The sequence below is a fragment of the Cyprinus carpio genome, chromosome A3, assembly GCF_018340385.1.
Source record: "Cyprinus carpio isolate SPL01 chromosome A3, ASM1834038v1, whole genome shotgun sequence".
Taxonomy (NCBI): Eukaryota; Metazoa; Chordata; class Actinopteri; order Cypriniformes; family Cyprinidae; genus Cyprinus; species Cyprinus carpio.
The window spans coordinates 8,049,789-8,072,770 of record NC_056574.1 but is presented as its reverse complement, the minus strand read 5'-3'; the positions used below and the strand labels follow the sequence as shown (position 1 = coordinate 8,072,770).

At 36.6% G+C, this 22,982-nt stretch overlaps 1 pseudogene; it reads left to right on the top strand.

Annotated features, from left to right (window-relative positions):
• The first annotated feature begins 1,440 nt into the window (after window positions 1-1,440).
• LOC122138659 overlaps window positions 1,441-22,982 on the top strand; it is a 27,240-nt pseudogene continuing 5,698 nt past the window's right edge.

The window sequence follows — 22,982 nt, the reverse complement described above, 5'->3', positions numbered from 1 at the left end:
GACTGGTGGAGGGCTGCAGTGATGGTTGACTTTCTACAACTTTCTCCCATCTCCCGACTGCATCTCTGGAGCTCAACCACAGTGATCTTTGGGTTCTTCTTTACCTCTCTCACCAAGGCTCTTCTCCCCCGATAGCTCAGTTTGGCTGGATGGCCAGCTCTAGAAAGGGTTGTGGTCGTCCCAAACGTCTTCCATTTAAGGATTATGGAGGCCACTGTGCTCTTAGGAACCTTAAGTGCAGCAGAAATTTTTTTGTAACCTTAACCAGATCTGTGCCTTGCCACAATTCTGTCTCTGAGCTCTTCAGGCAGTTCCTTTGACCTCATGATTCTCATTTGCTCTGACATGCACTGTGAGCTGTAAGGTCTTATATAGACAGGTGTGTGGCTTTCCTAATCAAGTCCAATCAGTATAATCAAACACAGCTGGACTCAAATGAAGGTGTAGAACCATCACAAGGATGATCAGAAGAAATGGACAGCACCTGAGTTAAATATATGAGTGTCACAGCAAAGGGTCTGAATACTTAGGACCATGTGATATTTCAGTTTTTCTTTTTTTACTAAATCTGCAAAAATGTCAACAATTCTGTGTTTTTTTCTGTCAATATGGGGTGCTGTGTGTACATTAATGAGGAAAAAAATGAACTTAAATGATTTTAGCAAATGGCTGCAATATAACAAAGAGTGAAAAATTTAAGGGGGTCTGTCTTTCCGTACCCACTGTATAACATGAAAATGAATCCCGTTTGACTGTTTTGCTTCAAATCGGTTGATTTTAGGTCAGTGGTTTGCCTGTGACTCAATGGTTCTCTCTTCTGGTAGGGATTAGTAAAATGGCGGATTGAACACTTCTGGTGGCTTCACTGTCTGTTAGCAGTTTAGAACGCGATGAGCGATCCAGTCATATATAGATCAGTGGATAGACTTGCTCGGCATTGCTGGGAATGCCCACAAAAACGTCATAACCATTTATGCCATGGGGGAAAACAAACCATTCAAATTAACATGCGGAGGGAGGCTGCCAAGTTGGCCGTGTGAAGTGACGTGTTTACCGAGCTCTTTTCCAGCCCAATTTGGTTAAAATCTCGCGATTTTTGACCTATCATCATCTTTGAACTTTATATCACTTTGGAATGGCTGAAAGGAAATGAAATTGAAATTTGTATCCATCATTTGATCAGAACATCTCTGCTGACAAAGTGCTACTAAGCAGCGATCACGATTACAGTTAATGTTGTGCTGAAGGAGAAGATTTGGAAATGCTGATACTGGATGAGAAGGAATTCCCAGCACTACCGGTGACCCTGAGTGAACCACCTGTGGCGAAAAAGAAAACAACTAAGTCCGTTAAGACTGCTTCTGATTCTGACATAATTGGCACGTTGTATCGGCTTATCAACGAAAGATCTGATAGCATCGAAAAATTGGTGAACGCAACATGGAGAGAATTGATGAGCTGAGCAAGAAGATTGACATTGCTTTTGCTGATATCAAAGAGATTGAAAGAGAGATATGTAAAGTGGAGGGTTGTGTGTTAGAGTTGGAAAAGCCAGTTAAAATGCTTGAACAGCGAATGGATGAGTTTGATTCCTATTCAAGACGTTGAAATTCAAGATTGTAGGGTGTCCCGGAGAACAAAGATGAAAACGTGCATCTGCAGATTGTGAAGATCTGTCAGTCCGTCTTGCCTGAAGAATCATCTCGGCTCTCAGAAGCAAATTACATTGTACATCGGCTGGGCCAGAAAAGCACGGCCGATTCCCATCCATGACCCATTATCCTTCAGTTCACTTCACGTATGAGAAATTAAGTGTGGAAGCGGGCTAAGTCCTCTACCTATCTCAAAGCCAATGGATTTCTCTTCAAGGAAGACTTCTCTAAAAAAAATGGCTTTCTTTGCAGGGGCTCGAGTGTTTATTCAAGGAGAAGGTGAAATCAAGATATGAATCTCTCTGGATGTTGTATATTTTTTCCTGAACAGTTGCTCATTCTAAGGTTTTTTTTGTTGTTGTTTGTTTTGTGTTTTAGCGCACAGACTGTTCAGACTTTTACTGTGTTATCTTAAGCTGCTGGTTGCAGTATAGGCTATTTTGAGTTTACAACAAGGACTATTCAAAGAACTTGTTTGGGCTCAAACTTTTTATTGCTGTTATAAGCGATGTGGGAAAAGCTTTATTTTTATTCGCAAAACAGCTTAAAACTGATTTTTTTTTTCTTTCAGGGGTCGTTACATTAAAGAACACTTTTTCTGGAGATGTTTTGGAAGTGTTTTCAGACCCTTTTGAATACTTTCTTTTGTTTACTTTTGTTTTGGAATAATTCAATATTTATTTTGGTTAACATTTCTGAATACAACCTTAATACTGAAAATGATAAACTTTTTGAATCTTTAGAGGAAAGGATTCTACTATACTATTTTAAAGACTTTTATGCAGAAATATAATTTGATTGATATATGGAGGGACATTTATGATTAGTGCTCTTATACATGGAGTGACAAAAACGGTACAAGGCAGGTACAAGATTTTTTTCTGGTTTCTGGGAGCATTTTAAAAGAGAATACGTCAGTAAACATTCTAGTTACTCCCTTAACAGATCACAAGGCAATTAATATAAATGTAAAATCTTCCTCTTTTGCAGCGTCATGTCATACTTCTTTTTGGAAAATAGATATTCTTGTCCCTTTCCTTTTAAATGTCTTCATTGGGAGTATCAAAAACCATAAACTTCCTCCTAGTTTATCTCAAGGAAAAATAACCCTCAATTACTATTGATTGAAAATTGGCACCCAATAAGTTTATTAAATAATGATTATAAAATCCTGGTTCTTATATTATCTAAAAGAATTAAAAATGTTTTAAATTCTGTAATAGATAATACACAGTCTGGGTTTCTCAACAATAGACATATCTCAAATAATATATGTTTAGTTTTTGATATCTTACATTACTCCATTTTGATTAGTGATGATAGGTTTCTTCTCTTTCTGGATTTTTATAAAGCACTCGACACCTTGGAACATAAATTTATTTTTCAATGTCTCTAAAAGTTTTGGGTAACACTTTATAATAACGTTCTGTTATAAGTCATTTATATATTATTAGTTAATGATGAATTAATCATTTACAAAACATGACTATACATTCATAAATGATTAATAAGTAATAAGTTAACATTTTAGTAATGTTTTATTAATTCAGTTATAAGTCACTTATAAGGTATTAGTTAATGATGAACGAATCATTTACAAAACATGACTTTATGTTCATAAATTATTAATGAGTGGTATGCTAATGATTTACAAATGTGTTGTAAGCTAGTAAGTTCAAATCATGAAATAAATCAAACTGATCATTAGTAGATGGTTTATAAGTTATAAGTTGATACATTATTTATCACTTATAAATCAATGAAGTATTTCTGTCAAAATTGTATTGTATACTTATCTCAATAAACAATTGTTAATCATGAACAAATGATGAACAAACCATTAGTAAATGATCAGTATATGATTTATTGGCGAATTTGTAACCTGGTCTGTGTTCAAAAGCACAAACATGCAGGTATGCTAAAGCACTATTTTTAAGAAGAGTAATTTATTTGTTTTGAAGTGGATAAACATTTATAAATGCCTTAGTCAGGTGATTCCAGCGGGTTGTGTTAGATCCTTTCACTCATCAGCACAGACTTGTGTTCTGTGTGGAGTGTGTGGGATCCAGTGATGAAGTGAACCTCTCAACCGCTTTTACCTTCCACTGAAGCTCACATCAGGTGCAAAGAAATAAAGACTCCATGTCTGTCAGAGAAAACAGCTATCTATAACATCAAAAATTGAAAATATAACAATCTAAAAAGAAAAAAATGTATGTAGTGAATCTGATTTTGCTTCTTGTAAAATTTCACATCCACAGATGCAAATATTCAAACTGTAGACCTCTTTGTTTTTATAAAATATTTTGAGCAAAACCTTTCATTAATCAAGTTGTCTAAGAACAAAAAAGCCTTAAAAACTTTATCTGTCTGTAACTCTTTTCCTATCTTTAATGACATGTAAGTCTCAATTTTATTCTTTTAAGTTGTAATGTTAACACCCCCCCCCACCTTTTGATTTTTTTTCTGTTCTTTTTTTGTTGTTTGTTTCTACTTTATTTTCCGTTATTGTCTACCACTTTTATGTTGATGGTTGTATTATTCTATGTGCACTATTCTTGATTTTTGAGCATTAATAAAAAATAAAAATAAAAAATAAATTTATCATGCGGAGACCTTGTTGGGTGCTTGATCTTTACTTTTTGTGATGATTTCGATTTATTGGCGAAAATTTGCTGTGTGCCGTTCTTTACCTTTAATAAGTTTAAAAAAAAACCTGATCTGAAGAAGATGTATATGACTGATAAACGGACTGCCGGAGGTAGCACTGAGTGGGTAGTACAGATAGGCTTCAATTACCGTGCAATGATCTGTCATTAGTCCCGTCCCCCTGCACCGCAACTCAGTTCTGATGGGGCTTACAGTAACCTTCCTTTGCATCACAGTCAAATATACTGTATCTCACTTCCTGATATTTTGTGATGTCATAATCTATTGAAACATTTATTTCATATTATCATACACAATCCCTTCCGAAAATTAGCAATGGTATTACTATAGTAAAAGTATAGAAGGTTAACCAAGGTTTTTTTTTTTTTTTTTTTTTTTGCGCTTTTATTACCAATTGTAGCCTTATTATATTAGTGATATATCATAAAATAAGATAGTGGTTATGTCGTCTGTTTGTTATGGTCACCTGTTTGTAATTCAGATGCCGGACCTCCAGTATGAAATGCAACATCTGTTTAAATCGGACTGAAGGGTACACATGTGCTCTTAGCCGGTGTCACGTTAGCGCAGAGGTTTTAGTCATCCTACACGGCTTTGAGAAAGAGATTTTAGTTTAAGGACAATTTTAAAAATAAGTCAAAGAATATCAATTTTAAGAGATAAAAATTCATGTTTAATTATTGTTATAGGCATTGACAGTGTTGTCAATGCATTTTTGATGTTTAAAATAAAATTACAACACTAAAGGAGTCAATAAATGAGTAATATAAAAGAGGAAAATATTGCCATAAAATTACACACACACACACACATTCTAATTGTTGTTTTTCTGATTTTCAGCAATATAAAAAATAGGGTTAAATAAAATACATAACGATGTATACTGAATTAAAAATAAAGAAATAAAAATGTTTAGCTTGATGAATAAAAATAAATAAATCAATAAAAATAAGAAACTTTGAGTTTAATGAAACAATTTTTCAGGGGTTGGTATAAATATAACGTCTTACACAATGCTGGTTGATAGTTAAAGCTGAATTCAGAGTGCAGAGAGTTTCACCTCCTCAGTGAAATGAGAGCAGAACAGCAGACAGGCAGACTGAGAGAGGATCCCTGAGTTTTTTTTACGTTTACTTCGGAAAACTTACTCTCTCTCTCTCTCCCTCACACACACACATACACACACAGACACAAACACAGATGTTTGTATTCAAATCATTATAATGAAATGAAAATAAAGTATAAAAATTTTAGCTTAATGAATAAACTTAGAGGTTAATAAAAAAAATTGTCTTACATTTTCAGAGAAACTCAAATGAGATTATAGCAAATAGTTTTAGCTGAATTAGAAAAGCACAGAGCATCTCACAGGGGTGACATGAGTGTGAAAATGGAGCAACACGCACTGATGGGATGATGGGGGTGGGGGCACTGTTTAAATCGCAGTTAGATTTAGATGAAAAACTATGGCACAGCTGCAACGGCATCTGTCCAGTGACGCCAATGCTGTCATGACATTAGAAACTCAATCCCTGCTACATCCTGACCATAGCACTATGTTTCATGAGGTGTCAGCGGCTTCTTACACAATGTCGGTTGATAGTTTAAGCTGAATTCAGAGTGCAGAGAGTTTCTCCTCCTCAGTGAAATGTGAGGTGGTAGGGGGATCAGAACAGCAGACTGAGAGGGGGTCCCTAAGTTTTTACGTTTACTTTTGGAAAACTTTTCTTTCTTTTGGAAAACTTTTCTTTCTGAAAACTCTCTCTCTCTCTCTCTCTCACACACACAGACTATACCAGACTATAGGAACAAGGGCGCTCTCTCTCTCTCTTTCTCAGACGCACGCGTACAGATTCAATTGTACCAAGTCTTATCCTCTTCTTTTAAATGAAATGAAATTATAGGAATTATGCGATCACGAAAACAAAACATTTACAGTAGTCTTAGTCATCACTAAGAATATAATTTTTATTTTTATTTTTTTTACTTTTTACTTTTACACACAAAAAAAATAGTCACAACAACGTTTCACAGAAAAATAAAAGTTTCTACATTATATTTGGAAACTTACATATTCATATTTACAATATATTAATTATTTTTATACAGTATCATCCCCTAAACCTAGCATCACAGTAAACTTTCTACATTTTTTATATTTCCATAAAGATCATGTAGTATAACTGATAATTTAAAAAAGGTGTATAATTATTTATTTTTTATTGTACACCTCCCATTACACAATAAAATTCTGCATGTGCTAACATTTTTAACAAAAATTAGTTTTTAAACGATCTGAATTATGACTACAAGAAATTTCATCATAAACACATTTGCATTGTTATATCAGTGTAATATCCATTCCAGTATACAAAGTTGTGTTCTGATAAATCATATAAACAAGCACGCACATAAACACTGCAGGCTAAAAGAGAAGTATCCCCATTTTAAAGAATATGACAGCATGTTACTGAAGCAAATCATTCATTTTAAACAAGCATTCAACATTTAATTAAGTTTATTGAACTTATAAAACACATCGTAGTAACAAACATGTTACTATAGCAAAGTAAATCATTTATCATACATTTTAATCATGTATTCAGCATTTATTTATGTTTAACTTAACTTATTAAACTTATCTAATTTAACTTATAAAACACATTTTAAGCAAGCATTGTAAACAAAAATTTAGTTTTTCACTAACTAGTCATAAACGTTGTTTTCACAAAAACACAAACATGTACAATCATGTCAAAACATCTCCAGTGCACCAGTGATTATACAAAACATAAAATAAACATTTACTATAGTTTCTTTTGCAAATAAAAATTGCTTTACATTATTCTGGGCCAATGTTGTTCATACCTTCGAAGTTGGAAAATCCTGCTTTGAGCTCTTCTCAATGAGAGAAGTGAAATGTCAGTCCAAGGTGATCGTGCCGACACACACATACACACACACACACACACACACACACACACACACACACACACACACACACACACACCTTGTTATTTTTGTTTTTTTCTGTGGACGCTCCATAATTGATGATTTTGTACAGTACAAACGTTATACCATGCCAGCTTGTTTTATAAAGGAACTTATCTCTATTTGAAATGTAACCGCACTGGGTAGTACATTAACGTTAGCTCAAATGATATATAGGGAATTTTAATAATTAATCAGGAATATGATTAATATATATATCTCGTGTGACAGTTACATTAAAATTATTGAAGATGAAAAATAGGCCAATTGTATATATCAATAACTCATTACAAGGCACTGTAATTTACTCATTAATATGTCAATATTCCATTCTTCATATCAATTAACGTGATATCTTTTACTGGGAATTAATGCAAATCAAACAGTGGTTTGTGCTCCCGTCCTTATAAAATTTAGGTTACTGAAAAGTAACAAATAAGCTTTGTAGCTAAGATCAAACATTTCATTGACTTGTAATGTGAGCATTTTAGACAGAAACAATCATGAATATATTGGCTTTTAATAATTGAACTAATAATACATCAAACTACGATTCACACAGAGTAAATATGCGTATAACAATACAAACAGTAAAAACAAATACAATACAAAAAACGGATAACAAATGAGAAAGAGAGAGAGAGAGAGAGAGAGAGAGAGTGAAAGGGTGAGCGAGAGAAGGTGAGAGAGAAATAGGCTAGATCATAGAATGATTGCCTAGTATGGCAAAATCACATATAGTAACCTTTTGAAAGACAACAAGGAATCAGATCACCTTGAAAAAGGGAATAGACAACCTTAAGCAGCGTTTAAATCTCTATAGGAAATAATACTTGCATGTGGGTATCTTTGTGCCTGCTACAGACGAGCGTGCGTGTGTCATCTGTTGGAGCTGGGCGTGTTCTCTCATGTCTTCCGGGGTGAGCGGACTCGCGCGAAGTTTCAAAGGTTCAACGAACGTGGAGTTACCAAAGAAATTATTCAGAGTTCGTCTCCCTTGTGTAGGGAGAGGCGAATATGAGAATAAAACTTAGTAAAGAAAAGAAAAGAAAAATGGAGATGAAAGCTCCCTAAGGAGCCATCGCGACAGATGTTCTCTCAGACGAAGTGCCGAAACAAAAGAAGTGCAACGAGAAAGTTCTGTGTCAGTCTCTTATGGAGCGACTGGGTTCACGCCTCTGTTCGCGCGAACAACTAATGAACGTCCATGATCTGAAGCGGGAAAAAGTTCCTTTGTCTCTGGGGAAATACCCACTCGAGTGAGTTATGGTGTTGTCAGAATTCAGCAGTTATATTCCAGCAAGATGGTAATTCCGGAATAATACATTTTACTGTAATTTCCTATGTATGAGTGGTTCGGTCAAAGCAAGACGGTTAAACAGATACCAAGAATGACAAGTAAAGGTAGGAGAAACATAAAGTTACATTCATATGCAGAATTACACACATTTAAAGTTTGATTAACACACGATAAAATTGCAGATACTCCAATCTGATATGGAAGACATCTAAGCACAAAAATGAAATACAGTCAATACATTTAGAATATATTTACTTTCCTTGTTCCTTACAAGAATTCCTAGCGAGCTGGGCTTTTTCTGTTTCTCCCAGTTGGGTAATAAAGTTTTACGATCTGGTCAGGAATTTAAACCCAGCCACGCTGGCACCAGGCCGGTCATTCAGCTTGCAGTACCTGCATGAGTTCAGGGGCTAAAAGCTTTGGGTTTTAGCCAAAGAATGTGCATTGTTTTAGATTCAACGAGCCATGATTCATTAATTCAGAACCAATGAATGAATGAACTGCTTATACGCTACAGAAAGAAGATGGCAATTTATAAAACACGTGACTATATATATATAAAACACTCAATCTAAAAATTAACATGACACTTAAACAAAGAAACAGGGCCGTTTATTCCGGGGGAGCACCGTGGGCCAAGCAGGACAAAGCCGCTCAGAAGAAGTGACACTGTGTCTGCCGTTTGCTCCAGATGCCTCAATTGGTGGAGAATACAGGCTGGTCGGAGCCTAGACAGCACAGTTGGGCAACAGCCTGATAACTTTCGCTCGCAAAAGTTAGTGAAAACATGGACTGGGATGGAGAAACGACAAAGACGGCCTCCCTGACACAAAAGGGGTAAGTGACTTTTTATATATTGTCATTTACCCTGTGGTTGGTTAAGGCTGTTGACTAAAACGCGGTTTGTCTGTCCCTGTTCTGGCGTGGTGAGAGAGGGAGAAGCTACAAGGATTTTTAAAATAATAAAAAGTAAGAAAATTACAACAAAAACAAAAAATAATAACAATAATAAATGTTTTTTAAATGTATTGATCACTATAAACTGTGATTGGTACATCATGACCAGCACAGTAAAAAGTAGCAAGTGATTGCAATGTATGTAGCTATAGTAATGCATTCTATCTTAAGAAGCTAAGAAAACAGCTTTTTTCCCCTCTCTCTTAAGAAAAAACAAAGCACTTGGCCTAGTTCTTTGTATGTGACTTACTGTATCTGAATGTAACTGCTGACGATTTGACTCAATCCTGCATTGTTCCGTACTTTGAAATTTATTCCAGACAGCTGTCAACATTACATTAGCAGGTATGTATCTGTAATGCTGCTTTCAGGTGCAGCTCGTAATTCCAGAGTCTGGTGTTCATTATAATGAAGTCACACATTCAAGTTGGAAATATTACATTGAAGAAGCCTTAACAAAACAAATGAGTTATATTGTTAACAATAACCCAACAACGGCATCTAATTTCAAAAATGGAAATTAGTAGGTTAGTGGGGGGGGTCCATTGCAAACTAACTGACCTGTAACAGCAACATAAGATTAAACAAGAATAGGAATAACAAGACTTTGTTGGCTGAGCAGCTTCTACAGTTAAAGGGGTCATATGATGCTGCTAAAAAGAACATTATTTTGTGTATTTAGTGTAATGCAATGTGTTTATGCAGTTTAAGGTTAAAAAAACACATTATTATGCATATAATGTACATTATAGTTTCTCCACTATGCCCCGCCTTCTGAAATGTGTCGATTTTTACAAAGCTCATCGATCTATAAAGCGAGGTGTGCTCTGATTGGCCAGCTATTCAGTGTGTTGTGTTGGATGCATGCCACAAGCACTATGCCGTCTCCAGTGGTGGGCTTTGAGGGCCTTCTCTGCTTGCCCTGTCAAAATCAAAAATTTTTTTTTTTTTCATAAGTTAATGTCAAGTCAAGTCAAGTCATCTTTATTTATATAGCACTTTAAACAAAAAAGATTGCGTCAAAGCAACTGAACAACATTAATTAGGAAAACAGTGTGTCAATAATGCAAAATGACAGTTAAAGGCAGTTCATCATTGAATTCAGTGATGTCATCATGCAGCTCAGTTCAGTTTAAATGGTGCAATAATTTGCAATCAAGTCAACGATATCACTGTAAATGAAGTGTCCCCAACTAAGCAAGCCAGAGGCGACAGCGGCAAGGAACCAAAACTCCAAAAGTGACACAATTTAGAAAATAACCTTGGGAGAAACCAGGCTCAGTCGGGGGGCCAGTTCTCCTCTGACCAGACGAAACCAGCAGTTCAATTCCAGGCTGCAGCAAAGTCAGATTGTGCAGAAGAATCATCTGTTTCCTGTGGTCTTGTCCCGGTGGACATCTGGTCTTTACAGGGGATCTGTCTCTGGGGCTCTAGTTGTCCTGGTCTCCGCTGACATTCAGGGCTGTAGAGGTCCTTTCTAGGTGCTGATCCACCATCTGGGCTGGATACATACTGGATCCGGGTGACTGCAGTGACCCTCTGACTTGGATACAGACTGGATCTGGTGGCTACGGTGACCTCAGAATGAGAGAGAAACAGACTAATATGAGTGTAGATGCCATTCTTCTAATGATGTAGCAAGTACATCGGGTGTTATGGGAAGTGTTCCCGGTTCCGGTTTACCTAATTAATGCAGCCTAAAAATCCTTTAACGGATTTGGATATTAGAAGTGTATTAGTATGTTATGTGTAAGCCAGGATAAAGAGATGGGTCTTTAATCTCGATTTAAACTGCAAGAGTGTATCTGCCTCCCGAACAATGTCAGGTAGGTTATTCCAGAGTTTGGGCGCTAAATAGGAGAAGGATCTGCCACAGTTGACTTTGATATTCTAGGTATTATCAAATTGCCAGAGTTTTGAGAACGCAGCGGATGTGGAGGACTATAATGTAACAAGAGCTCGTTCAAATACTGAGGTACTAAACCATTCTAAAGGGTACTAAAGGGCTTTATAAGTAATAAGCAAGATTTAAAAATGTATACAATGTTTGATAGGGAGCCAGTGCAGTGTTGACAGGACCGGGCTAATATGATCATACTTCCTGGTTCTAGTAAGAACTCTAGCTGCTGCATTTTGGACTAATTGGAGTTTGTTTACTAAGCGTGCAGAACAACCACCCAATAGAGCATTACAATAGTCTAACCTTAAGGTCATAAACGCATGGATTAACATTTCTGCATTTGACATTGAGAGCATAGGCCGTAATTTAGATATATTTTTGAGATGGAAAAAATGCAGTTTTACAAATGCTAGAAACGTGGCTTTCTAAGGAAAGGTTGCTATCAAATAGCACACCTAGGTTCCTAACTGATGACGAAGAATTGACAGAGCAGCCATCAAGTCTTAGACAGCGTTCTAGGTTATTACATGTAGAGCTTTCAGGCCCTATAATTAACACCTCTGTTTTTTCAGAATTTAGCAGTAAGAAATTACTCGTCATCCAGTTTTTTATATCGAATATGCATTCCGTTTTTCAAACTGGTATGTTTCGCCGGGCCGCGAAGAAATATAGAGCTGAGAATCATCAGCATAACAGTGAAAGCTAACACCGTGTTTCCTGATGATATTTCCCAAGGGTAACATGTAAAGCGTGAAGGGTAATGGCCCTAGTACTGAGCCTTGCGGTACTCCATACTGCACTTGTGAACGATATGATACCTCTTCATTCACTGCTACGAATTGATGGCGGTCATATAAGTATGATTTAAACCATGCTAATGCACTTCCAATAAAGTCAACAAAGTGTTCTAGTCTATGCAAAAGAATAGTGTGGTCAATAGTGTCGAACGCAGCACTAAGATCCAATAGCACTAATAGAGAGATACAACCACAATCAGATGATAAGAGCTGGTCATTTGTAACTCTAAGGAGAGCAGTCTCAGTACTATGATACGGTCTAAATCCTGACTGGAAATCCTCACAGATGCCATTTTTCTCTAAGAAGGAATATAATTGAGAGGACAATAACTAACCTAGTATCTTGGAAAGAAAAGGGAGATTCGAGATCCGTCTAAAATTAACTAGTTGTTTGGGGTCAATTTGTGTTTTTTTGATGAGAGGCTTAATAACAGCCAGTTTGAAGGTTTTGGGGACATACCCTAATAACAATGAGGAATTAATAATAGTCAGAAGAGGATCTATGACTCCTGGAAGCACCTCTTTTAGGAGCTTAGATGGAATAGGATCTAACATACATGTTGTTGGTTTAGATGATTTAACAAGTTTATACAATTCTTCCTCTCCTATAGTAGAGAATGAGTGGAACTGTTTCCTCAGGGGATCTATAGTGCACTGTCTGATGTGATACTGTAGCTGATGGCTGCATGGTTACAATTTTATCTCTAATAGTATCGACTTTAGAAGTAAAGTAGTTCATAAAGTCATTACTGCTGTGATGTTGAGAAATGTCAACACTTGTTGATGCTTTATTTTTCGTTAATTTAGCCACTGTATTGAATAAATACCTGGGGTTATGTTTGTTTTTTTTTCTAAAAGAGATGAAAAGTATTCAGATTTAGCAGTTTTTTAATGCTTTTCTGTAAGATAGGTTACTTTCCCTCCAAGCAATACGAAATACCTCTAGTTTTGTTTTCCTCCAGCTGTGCTCCATTTTCCGGGCTGCTCTCTTTAGGGTGCGAGTGTGCTCATTACACCATGGTGTCAGACTGTTTTCCTTAACCTTCCTTAAGCGTAAAGGAGCAACTGTATTTAAAATGCTAGAAAAGAGAGAATCCATAGTTTCTGTTACATCATCAAGTTGTTCTGAGGTTTTGGATATGCTAAGGAATTGGGATAAATCAGGAAGATTACTTACAAAGCAGTCTTTTGTGGTAGAAGTGATGGTTCTATCATACTTGTAACAAGAAGTAGAATTTACAGTTTTAGCTATATGAAGTTTGCACAAAACTAAATAATGATCTGATATATCATCGCTTGGCTGAATAATTTCAACACCATCAACATCAATTCCATGTGACAGTATTAAATCTAGAGTATGATTTTGACAATGAGTAGGTCCTGAGACGTGTTGTCTAACCCCAATAGAGTTCAGAATGTCTAGAAATGCTGATCCCAATGCATCTTTTTCATTATTAACATGGATATTAAAATCACCAACAATTAAAACTTTATCTGCAGCCAGCACTAACCTGGATGTAAAATCAGCAAACTCTTTAATAAAGTCTGTATGGTGCCCTGGTGGCCTGTATACAGTAGCCAGTACAAACATCACAGGGGATTTATCATTAACATTTGTTTCCTCTGGATAATGTTATATTAAGCACCAATACTTCAAACGAGTTATACTTGAAGCCTGCCCTCTGAGAAATCCTGAAAACATTGTTATAAATTGAAGCAACTTCTCCCCCTTTACCTTTTGGACGTGGCTCATTTTTATAACAGTAATCTTGGGGTGTAGACTCATTTAAAATAATGTAATCATCAGGTTTCAGCCAGGTTTCTGTCAAACAGAGTGGATCTAGATTATGATCAGTGATCATATTATTTACAAAAAGTGCTTTCGTAGAAAGGGACCTGATATTCAATAAGCCAAGCTTTATCATTTGTTTATTCGTATTTCATCTGTTTTTTATTTGTTGAACCTCAATTAAATTGTGGCTCTTAAATTGGTTTGGACATTTTTTGTATTTTCTAGCCCGGGGAACAGACACAGTCTCCATGGTGTGATATCTAGGTGAAAGCGTCTCTATGTGCTGAGAATTAACTGACTTCTGTGACTGGAGGCGGCTAGCAGACAGTCGGTTTAGCCAGTCTGTCTGCTTCCTGACCTGGGCCCCAGTTAGTCAAGTACAAACTCTAAGACTATGTGCCATATTTCTAGAAAGAAGAGCGGCACCACCCCAGGAGGGATGAAGACCATCTCTTTTCAACAGGTCAGGTCTGCTCCAAAAGCTTGTCCAATTGTCTATGAAACCTATGTTATTCTGAGGGCACCACTTAGACATCCAGCCATTGAGTGATAACAATCTGCTATGCATCTCATCACCACGGTAAGCAGGGAGGGGACCAGAGCATATTACAGTGTCTGACATCGTGCTTGCAAGTTCACACACCTCTTTAATGTTATTTTTAGTGATCTCCGACTGGCGAAGTCGAACATCATTTGCGCCGGCGTGAATAACAATCTTACTGTATTTACGTTTAGCATTAGCCAGCACTTTTAAATTTGCTAAGATGTCAGGCGCTCTCGCTCCCGGTAAACACTGGACTATGGTTGCTGGTGTCTCTATATTCACGTTCCGTACAATAGAATCGCCAATAACTAGAGCACTTTCATCAGGTTTCTCAGTGGGTGCTTCACTGAGTGGGGAGAAACTGTTTAATGTTTTGATCGGAACAGAAGAGTGGTGTTTAGACCCACGACTATGCCGCCTCACAGTCACCCAGTTGCCCTGCTGCAAAGGCCCTGTTACCGGAACCAAACAATGTACAGGACTCCCTGAGCTAGACGCATCCAAAGCCGTATCTAGAGCCCTCACATTCTTACTGTCCTCAATTAAAGTTTGGATGCGTGTCTCTAATTCTGAAATCTTCTCTGTCAGCCTAACTATTTCCCTGCATTTATCACATGTGAATCCCTCATCACGACAGAGATAGATAAACTATACATGTGGCAAGCAGTGCAAATAACAATAGCAGGAGAAGCCATTACTCACCGTGCTTGATGAAAGATACTTACCACAGTTGTTTGATGAGCTTGTGAAAACCGGAGCGAGAGAGTAGCAAGAGAGAGGAGAGGAGGAAAGAAAACAGTGATAGGCACAAATGGAAACGCTAATGACAAGCTAACGAGTGCTAACGCGATGCAGGTGCACTGCACTCGCGTATTTAAATTAAAAGTGAACGATCAAATTAATCAGATAAGATTGATAGAGAATATCAGAAATATGGTGGGAATTAAGTTATAATTTATCACTTTAAACAACAGAGAGTGATAGTAATATAAAGATTCTACAGAAAAACAAAGCTACACGGAGCTATCACAAAACAGCAGCAAAACAAGCAGGAAGCAGGATTAACACTGTCCAACAGCCCAGGAGTTAACAGGAGTAACTGAATAACTCGGGATATTGGTTTATTTCACGTCAGAGGGCGTAAGGCACATTTCTAAGTTATTTGTGGATTAGTGTGTACTGGAGATGCGAACCGTTTCAAACAATTCAGTTCGATTTGGTGAACTGCCAGTTCACTTAGAAGATCCGGCTAATTACGAAGATTCACAAAAATAAAACCCATTACAAACGAGGCATTTCTTGTATCCAGTGGGGACATAATTAACGTTACTGAATATAATGGCTTATACTGTCTTTTTACGCGTTGCGTATCACTCTGCGTAAACATAAAACCATGTCTGCATTTGTGATCTGAGAAACAACAAGCCTACTCTACTGCTCAAAACTTGCGTTTAAATCATCATTTGCAAATTATTTAAATATAAAAAACATACCTACAGGCTGTGAGTCAGAAGTGCCAGACTGTCCTTGCAAAGTTTGAACTGCCCAACTTTATAGAAACAGCCTTTTTGCCACAGACGCATTTGCAGGCTACTGGTTCAGGAAACAGTCCTCATCTAGCACACATCTGAATACTTGGTGTGACGAGTGGGGCGGGGTTGATAGCCGTGGGAAGACGTCCGTGAGGGGCTGTCGCGCTAATTTAAAGTTTATTTGGTTATTAAAGTTTTATTTGAATGTTCTCCGGTTCCCGCCTCCTTCTTCCCGTGATTATGGAGTTTTTGTATTGTTACACTGGTGCCGAAACCCGGGAGGAAGGAGGGACGCGCTGCCGAAGATCCCTTGCCGCTGGGGTGAATCCGCGGTGCCACTGAGCAGGGCGTAGCAGTCTGGCGCCGTGGACGCTCGAGGCGGTGGGCTGGAGTAAGTTGCTGGGGACGGACGAACTGCCATCCGTGAGGGAGCGGAGGAGTCGCCGCCATTCGCCAGGTGGCCGGAGCCTGCTGCCATCCGCCAAGAATGGGGAGGAGCAGGGAACGGGGGACTCCTGCCGGCTGCCCGAAACCGGAGGAGCCGTCGCCGTCCACCGTGCGGCGGAGGAGTGTCGTGCCGTCCATCGAGGGCCGTCCAGTGCCACCGCCAGGCACCGTGGAGGAGTTCACCCAGCAGATGGAGGGCCGAGCGGCAGTGTGTCTGGGAATGGAGCGACACCTGCTCCACTCACCAGTCTCGAGTCCCACGGAGGAGATCGGAAGGATACAAAAGAGGAGTGATGACAGTGAAGGACGAGAGAGGACCAGGCCTGGATTTTATTTTGTGTTTTGGTTTTGTTTGTGCGCGGCAGTCATCCGTGAGGTGCAACCCCGACGCGAAGCGGACATTTAAACGGACATTTAAGGGAAACGGTGCAGGCAAACCAGGTATTACACAACATTTCACCACAAAATAATTAAAGCAATAAAATAATTAAGACGAAAATGTTTTAAAACCTTACCAGTTTGTTAGTTCTGTTATAATCCATTACAGCGTACAAAACAATTGTAGCAAAATGGCAGCAGCTGGGTTTGTATGAAACGAGAGCGAGTCCGCGATACCAGGATGACATAATTAAACAATTGTACACCATTTTGAATCGGGTTTTAATATTTTATTAGCTAAACAAACAGAAAGCTTCCACCAAGAAAAAAAATAGTTCAAGCAAGAGTACAGCGCAGACTGCTGTTACCCGGATGAGCCTGTGTTATTAGCTTGTACAGGTTGTTATTTTTTTTTTTTTTTTTTTTTAATGCTTTATTGACAACAACAGGTAGCATGTACAGTGCCATATCATGTATAACAAAAATATTTTCCATGCCTCAACAAAAAAGAACTAGAACACACACACACAAAAAAAAAAAAAAAAAAAAAAAAAAAAAGGATGAGAGGGTACATAATCATCATTTTACAAACAGATCTACATTATATATATAACAGTTCCATAGGATATTACAATGTAATTTAAGTACAGAAAATATACTTTTCAGGTCAGCCCCATTCATTACATTTTATTTTTTATATTAAGTGAAAATGTTAAAGAAGGAGCATATATTATTCGTTTTAATTGCTTTACTATTTTTAGATTTAGACATTGCATCTATGTACATTTTAATCTCCTTTTCAAGCACCATAAAAAGAGGTTTGCCTTTTGTAAACTTGCATTTATGCATGTGAAATTTACATACAAATAAAATAAAAACATTTTTTTGAACAGCATAAGTATACCTGCAGGTATGGCCTTAGTAAGCACCTTGAATTCTTTTAATGTAATAGGTATTTTGTATCTTGAAATAAAGTCTGCAAACGAAAATAAATTCCCTTCATTATTAAATAGCTGATTCACTAACAACAATCCATTACTAAACCACTTATGAAAAAATAAAGACTTCTTTCTATAAAAAATATTAGCATTATTCCAAATAAAAAAACTATGAGGGGAGAAATTGTGTTTATAGATAAGATTCCAGGTAGCAAGTACTTGTTGATAAAATTTAGAAAGTTTGACTGGAAGTTTTTCAATTTTATAATTACACATCAAAAGAAATTCTAAGCCACCCACATGAGAAAATATAAACCGAGGAATTATATTCCAAATAGATGAAGAGTTTTTAAGATATTGTCTTATCCAATTTATTTTAAAGTTACTGTTTAGAGAGCTAAAATCAATAAAATTCAACCCACCTTTATCATGCGTATTAAGTATTACTGATTTTTTTGTCAACATACTGTCAATTAGTTTACATGTGTGTTTGTCAACAGAGATTGATTGAGCGGCATACGATAAACGAGAAATGCCCTCTGCTTTAGTAAGCAGAACTCTGCCTTTGAGTGATAAATCTCTTTTCAATAATTGGAAGAAAATTGGAAGGGCATCTAATTTTATCATCTTTGATTATTTTAACTCCCAAATAAGTAACACTCTCTCTCACAGGAATACTACAAATTAAAGATTCCAAACAATGACCAACTGGGAGTAACTCACATTTGTTAATGTTAAGGCGAAGGCCAGAGGCTTTGGAAAAGGGCTCAAGAGTCTCTAATGCTACCGCAACCTGAGAGGCATCCTTCAAAAACAAAACGGTATCATCAGCTAATTGACTTATTACCACTAAATTACCAAAAACATCATAAACATATAAAAGGACATTCTCCAACACTCAAACAAATAAGATACAAAAGCTATAAAAAAAATACATCTGTATATTATAGAACCATTGCCTGACTCCCCGATTCAGGGTAAATCTAGGAGAGGTTCCACTGCTGAGTTTGATAGAGCTATCGCAATTTGTATAGAGCATTTTAATAGATCTACAAAAGAAGTCACCAAATCCCACCTTACGAAGAGTCTGAAACAAATATTCATGCTCCAGGGAATCAAAAGCTTTATAATAGTCTAAGAAGAGAATAAGAGTATCATTAGAGAGAAATTCAGAGTAATCTAGAATGTCTAAAACCAAAAAAACAATATTAAAGATGTATCTTCCTTGTAGAAAGCCAGATTGACATTCATCAATTAAACTATTCAAAATACATTTTAATCTTTTTGATAAAACCAAAGCAATAATTTTATAATCGTTATTTAGCAACGTAATTGGCTGCCAATTATCAATTAACAAGGGATCTTTATTTGGTTTTGAAATTAAAGTTATAAGTCCTTGACACAAAGTCGGAGGAAGCAAGGCTCTTTCTATACTCTCTTTGAAAACTTCGAGCAAAAAAGGGGATAAAAGTTTGCTAAAAGCTTTATAGAACTCAGCCGTCAACCCATCTGTTCCCGGAGACTTGTTATTTTTCAAAGAATAAGCATCAATAATTTCTTTTAAACTAAGAGGGGCTTCACATATATTGGACTCTTCATTATTAATCTGCTTCATATTATGTAAGGACTCTAAAAACTCAGATGTAGATTGTTGACAGAAATTCGAAGCATACAAATTACTATAAAATTCAGAACAAAAATTTGCAATAATCTTAGGGTCCTCCACAATATTGTCTTTAATCCTCAATTTTTCAATATGATTATTTCTAGCTTGTTGCCTCTCAAGTCTAAAAAAATAAGTAGAACTCTTTTTGCCCTCTTCAAGCCACTTCCTGCGCGACCTAACAAACGCTCCTTCAGCCTTTTGTCTGTAAATCTCCTCTAGTTTGAGCTTCTGTTCAATAAGTTCTGCTTTATCAAATTCTGATAGTTCTTCTACTCTTTTGGATAATAAAGTAGATATTTTAAATAAAATGTTATCCTCTTCAGCTTTCCTCTTTTTTGCAAACTCACTGCAGTACCTCCTAAAAAAAATTCCTACTTCAAATTTGAGAAGTTTCCAATTGCTACAATATTTTTTTTCAATTTTTGCTTTATTCCAATAAGTCGATGCGATGTGCAACATCCACTACGTCCGGCAGTTTATCTTTATGCTGCGGCAAGAGACACTGGCATATTTTAATGACCTCATGACGAACATCTTCTCCATTTGTCTCTTGAATCCCTTGAATTCTTAGATTCCATCTGCGGGAATAGCCCTCCAACAACGTTAGACGTCTTTCATGCTCCTCGGCACACTTTTCAGCTTGTTTCAGTCGAGGTTTCATGGCATTGACGTCTGCGCAGATAAACTCAATCGTTTCCTTTAACTCTGTGATTTGTTTTGTGTTGCCACTAACTTCTGTTTTCATTTCATTTATTACCTGTGAATTTCTTTCCACCAACTTCTCTAGAGTGTCCGACCTATCCTTCACCAGCCGAGAAAGGTCCGAGATCTGCGAGAGGATGACTGAAGTATCTTTATCCACAATTTTGCGTTGTTTGGGGGCTGGCGATTTACAGGGAGTTTCGAGGAGACACGGAAATTCCTCCTCCACCAGCATAAATTCTTCTGTGTCATTACCTTGTTTAAAATAGTCGTGCAAGTTGTCTTCAATCAAGTCGCTAGAGGAGACTTTAATCGCACTTCCGGTCACCTGCAAACCGCTGCCACCCATACTAGCCATTTTAGAATCAACATAATATCAAAACTATCCACCTCTACTCCCAGCCTTCTTTCCAGAACTCTTCCTTTTCTCTGAGCCCCCCATTGTGGTCTTTGGTGAATCACTATAATATCAGTTTGAGTTAACTTTCAAAATTTTCTTTGCAGTAACGTTATGAAGGTCCGTTTAAGTGATTAGGATTGCGAGCTCATCGAAACGCGTGCGTTCAAGGAGCCATCTTGAAAGTCCCCCCCTCTTTTACAGGTTGTTATCCAGGGATAACATACCTTGGAATGTCGTGACTGACCAATCAGAATCAAGTATTCCACAGAGCCGTGTAATAAGTCACAATAACAGACAAACACAGTGTGTTTAAGCTGATAACACACAAACAATTCTAATTTATTGTGTATTCATCTCTTGTGTACTTTTTTAACATTCAGAGCACTGGAGGAAAATGAAAACAAACCCACAGACTAATTACTTGAACGAAAGCTAATGTGTGTCAGTAGCTTGCACACCTGGAGTCCGGTTAATGAAATGAGTTTGAAGGTGTGGTTTAGAGTTACTTTGATAAAAGACACTCAAATATATAAAGACTGCTGTTCATAAGAAGCATGAAGTTGGGCAATGCAGCAGAAAAATTACCCCAAGCATTGAAGTAAATCCACCACAGCCTGGCTTCAGAAAAAGAAAATGCACCTTTTGGAGTCACCCAGTCGGAGCTCAGAACTTAACCCTGTAGAGATGCTATGGAATGACATCAAGAGAGCTGTTCGCACCAGACATCCTAAAGATTTGTCTGAGCTGATGCAATTTTGTAAAGACCTAAAAAATTTCTCCTGAACATTCTGAAGATCTGATCCAGAGCTAAGCGCTTGCTTGAAGTCATTGCTGCCAAAGGAGATGTGACCAGCTATTAACAAGGGTTCACTTACATTTTCCTCTAGCACTGTGAATGTTTAATGGGTGTGTTCCATAAGGACACAAGAAATTATATATTTTTTTTGTGTTATCAGCTTAAGCACACTGTGTTTGTCTATTGTTGTGACTTAGATGAGGATCAGATCACTTTTTTGGCAAAGTAAGAGAAAGCTAATTCCAAGGGGTTCACAAACTTTTTCTTGCCACTGTATATAATGGTATGATGTTATTAACAGGAGACCGGAAAATAAAAGTTTATTTCATGTTTTCAGGAGATGTATTGTAATTGTAATTAAATAAAATACGATTTAGTCTCGCATCTAAAAAAACAACTTCTGAGTAGATGTACAGTACAGGTCAAAAGTTTGGAAACATTACTGTTTTTAATGTTTTTGAAAGAAGTTTCTTCTGCTTATCAAGCCTGCATTTATTTGATCAAAAATACAGAAAAAATGTAATATTGTGATATATTATTACAATTTAAAATAATTGTTTTTAAAATTTATTATACTTTAAATTATCATTTATTTCTGTGATGCAAAGCTGAATTTTTAGGATCATTATCACATGATCCTTTAGAAATCATTCTAATATGATGATTCATTATCAAAGTTGGAAACAGTTCTGCTGCTTAATATTTTTTCAGAACATGTGATACTTTTTTAGGATACTTTGATGAATAAAAAGTAAAAAAAAAAGACGCTATGTTTTTAAAATATAAATATTTTGTAATAACAATATACACTACTGGTCAGTAATCTGGGGTCAGTAATATTTTTTCTTTTTTTTAAAAAATAAAATCAATACTTTTATTCAGCAAGGATGTGTTAAATTGATAAAAAGTGATAGTAAAGAAAATATATTATTAGAATATATATTATTAGAATTTTTTTTATTTTGAATAAATGCAGTTCTTTTTAACCTTTTATTCATCAAATATATTAGACAGCAGAACTGTTTCCAACACTCATAATAAATCAGAATATTAGAATGATTTCTAAATGATCATGTGATAGACTGGATGTTACATGTGACACTAAAGGCTGGAGTAATGATGCTGAAAATTCAGCTTTGCATCACAGGAATAAATTATTTTTTTAAAGTATATTCAAATAGAAAACTATTATTTTAAGTTGTAATAATATTTCACAATATTACTGTTTTTCTGTATTTTTGATCAAATAAATGCAGGCTTGATGAGCAGAAGAGACTTCTTTCAAAAACATTAAAAATAGTAATGTTTCCAAACTTTTGACCTGTACTGTATGTATGTGGTGTTTTTGCTATAATTGCAATTTAAGAGTAAAAGCCTATCCTGTACACTAAAAAGAATTCTGTTTTCTGTATAATTCTGAGTTCTGCAGAATACAGAATTAATTTTAGTGCACAGGATGCTCATTTACATACTCTGCTATATGCAATGCTTGTGAAACTTGCACTGTGGTTTCCTGCTCC